Here is a 4,338-nt window from a genome sequence, read left to right as displayed (position 1 = left end):
GACCAAAGGTCACAAATATACAAACACACCTATTCATAAATCACCTTATTAACAATAGACTTTCATCAGATGAATATTAAACAATTTAAAATACAGAACTGACATTAATGAAAACATCTGTGGTTCACCATGTTAATAAAGAAAACCCATAGTTCTATACGTTAATAAAGACCTCCATGTTTCAGCATGTTAATAAAGAAAACCCATAGTTCTGTATGTTAACAATGAACACCCACAGTTCTATATGTTAATAAAGACCTCCGTGGTTCAGGATGTTAATAAAGAAAACCCATAATTCTATATGTTAATAAAAACCTCCATGGTTCAGGATGTTAATAAAGAAAACCCATAATTCTATATGCTAATAAAAACCTCCATGTTTCAGCATGTTAATAATGAAAACCCACAGTTCAGCATGTTAATAATGAAAACCCACAGTTCAGCATGTTAATAATGAAAACCCACAGTTCTGTATGTTAATAATGAAAACCCACAGTTCAGCATGTTAATAATGAAAACCCACAGTTCAGCATGTTAATAATGAAAACCCACAGTTTAGCATTATGTTAATAATGAAAACCCACAGTTATATATGTTAATAAAAACCTCCATGGTTCAGCATTATGTTAATAATGAAAACCCACAGTTCTGCATGTTAATAATGAAAACCCACAGTTCAGCATGTTAATAATGAAAACCCACAGTTCAGCATGTTAATAATGAAAACCCACAGTTCAGCATGTTAATAATGAAAACCCACAGTTCAGCATGTTAATAATGAAAACTCAGCATGTTAATAATGAAAACCCACAGTTCAGCATGTTAATAATGAAAACCCACAGTTCAGCATGTTAATAATGAAAACCCACAGTTCAGTATGTTAATAATGAAAACCCACAGTTCTGTATGTTAATAATGAAAACCCACAGTTCTGTATGTTAATAATGAAAACCCACAGTTCTGTATGTTAATAATGAAAACCCACAGTTCTGTATGTTAATAATGAAAACCCACAGTTCTGTATGTTAATAATGAAAACCCACAGTTCTGTATGTTAATAATGAAAACCCACAGTTCTGTATGTTAATAATGAAAACCCACAGTTCAGCATTATGTTAATAATGAAAACCCACAGTTCTGTATGTTAATAATGAAAACCCACAGTTCTGTATGTTAATAATGAAAACCCACAGTTCTGCATGTTAATAATGAAAACCCACAGTTCTGTATGTTAATAATGAAAACCCACAGTTCTGCATGTTAATAATGAAAACCCACAGTTCTGCATGTTAATAATGAAAACCCACAGTTCTGCATGTTAATAATGAAAACCCACAGTTCTGTATGTTAATAATGAAAACCCACAGTTCTGTATGTTAATAATGAAAACCCACAGTTCTGTATGTTAATAATGAAAACCCACAGTTCTGTATGTTAATAATGAAAACCCACAGTTCTGTATGTTAATAATGAAAACCCACAGTTCTGTATGTTAATAATGAAAACCCACAGTTCAGCATGTTAATAATGAAAACCCACAGTTCTGTATGTTAATAATGAAAACCCACAGTTCTGTATGTTAATAATGAAAACCCACAGTTCTGTATGTTAATAATGAAAACCCACAGTTCTGTATGTTAATAATGAAAACCCACAGTTCTGTATGTTAATAATGAAAACCCACAGTTCTGTATGTTAATAATGAAAACCCACAGTTCTGTATGTTAATAATGAAAACCCACAGTTCTGTATGTTAATAATGAAAACCCACAGTTCTGTATGTTAATAATGAAAACCCACAGTTCTGTATGTTAATAATGAAAACCCACAGTTCTGTATGTTAATAATGAAAACCCACAGTTCTGTATGTTAATAATGAAAACCCACAGTTCTGTATGTTAATAATGAAAACCCACAGTTCTGTATGTTAATAATGAAAACCCACAGTTCTGTATGTTAATAATGAAAACCCACAGTTCTGTATGTTAATAATGAAAACCGACAGTTCTGTATGTTAATAATGAAAACCGACAGTTCTGTATGTTAATAATGAAAACCGACAGTTATACATGTTAATAATGAAAACCGACAGTTATACATGTTAATAATGAAAACCCACAGTTCTGTATGTTAATAATGAAAACCCACAGTTCTGTATGTTAATAATGAAAACCCACAGTTCTGTATGTTAATAATGAAAACCCACAGTTCTGTATGTTAATAATGAAAACCCACAGTTCTGTATGTTAATAATGAAAACCCACAGTTCTGTATGTTAATAATGAAAACCCACAGTTCTGCATGTTAATAATGAAAACCCACAGTTCAGCATGTTAATAATGAAAACCCACAGTTCAGCATGTTAATAATGAAAACCCACAGTTCTGCATGTTAATAATGAAAACCCACAGTTCAGCATGTTAATAATGAAAACCCACAGTTCAGCATGTTAATAATGAAAACCCACAGTTCTTTATGTTAATAATGAAAACCCACAGTTCTGTATGTTAATAATGAAAACCCACAGTTCTGTATGTTAATAATGAAAACCCACAGTTCTGTATGTTAATAATGAAAACCCACAGTTCTGTATGTTAATAATGAAAACCCACAGTTCTGTATGTTAATAATGAAAACCCACAGTTCTGTATGTTAATAATGAAAACCCACAGTTCTAGATGTTAATAATGAAAACCCACAGTTCTGTATGTTAATAATGAAAACCCACAGTTCTGTATGTTAATAATGAAAACCCACAGTTCTGTATGTTAATAATGAAAACCCACAGTTCTGCATGTTAATAATGAAAACCCACAGTTCTGTATGTTAATAATGAAAACCCACAGTTCTGTATGTTAATAATGAAAACCCACAGTTCTGTATGTTAATAATGAAAACCCACAGTTCTGTATGTTAATAATGAAAACCCACAGTTCTGTATGTTAATAATGAAAACCCACAGTTCTGTATGTTAATAATGAAAACCCACAGTTCTGTATGTTAATAATGAAAACCCACAGTTCTGTATGTTAATAATGAAAACCCACAGTTCTCTGTATGTTAATAATGAAAACCCACAGTTCTGTATGTTAATAATGAAAACCCACAGTTCTGTATGTTAATAATGAAAACCCACAGTTCTGTATGTTAATAATGAAAACCCACAGTTCTGTATGTTAATAATGAAAACCCACAGTTCTGTATGTTAATAATGAAAACCCACAGTTCTGTATGTTAATAATGAAAACCCACAGTTCTGTATGTTAATAATGAAAACCCACAGTTCTGTATGTTAATAATGAAAACCCACAGTTCTGTATGTTAATAATGAAAACCCACAGTTCTGTATGTTAACAATGAAAACCCACAGTTCTGTATGTTAATAATGAAAACCCACAGTTCTGTATGTTAATAATGAAAACCCACAGTTCTGTATGTTAATAATGAAAACCCACAGTTCTGTATGTTAATAATGAAAACCCACAGTTCTGTATGTTAACAATGAAAACCCACAGTTCTGTATGTTAATAATGAAAACCCACAGTTCTGTATGTTAATAATGAAAACCCACAGTTCTGTGTTAATAATGAAAACCCACAGTTCTGTGTGTTAATAATGAAAACCCACAGTTCTGTGTGTTAATAATGAAAACCCACAGTTCTGTATGTTAATAATGAAAACCCACAGTTCTGTATGTTAATAATGAAAACCCACAGTTCTGTATGTTAATAATGAAAACCCACAGTTCTGTATGTTAATAATGAAAACCCACAGTTCTGTATGTTAATAATGAAAACCCACAGTTCTGTATGTTAATAATGAAAACCGACAGTTCTGTATGTTAATAATGAAAACCGACAGTTCTGTATGTTAATAATGAAAACCGACAGTTATACATGTTAATAATGAAAACCCACAGTTCTGTATGTTAATAATGAAAACCCACAGTTCTGTATGTTAATAATGAAAACCCACAGTTCTGTATGTTAATAATGAAAACCCACAGTTCTGTATGTTAATAATGAAAACCCACAGTTCTGTATGTTAATAATGAAAACCCACAGTTCTGTATGTTAATAATGAAAACCCACAGTTCTGTATGTTAATAATGAAAACCCACAGTTCTGTATGTTAATAATGAAAACCCACAGTTCTGCATGTTAATAATGAAAACCCACAGTTCTGCATGTTAATAATGAAAACCCACAGTTCTGTATGTTAATAATGAAAACCCACAGTTCTGTATGTTAATAATGAAAACCCACAGTTCTGCATGTTAATAATGAAAACCCACAGTTCTGTATGTTAATAATGAAAACCCACAGTTCTGTATGTTAA

The sequence above is a fragment of the Tachypleus tridentatus genome, unplaced genomic scaffold (genome assembly GCF_004210375.1).
Source record: "Tachypleus tridentatus isolate NWPU-2018 unplaced genomic scaffold, ASM421037v1 Hic_cluster_2, whole genome shotgun sequence".
Classification (NCBI taxonomy): Eukaryota; Metazoa; Arthropoda; class Merostomata; order Xiphosura; family Limulidae; genus Tachypleus; species Tachypleus tridentatus.
The sequence above is the reverse complement of the archived record's forward strand: the minus strand, read 5'-3'. Positions refer to the sequence as shown.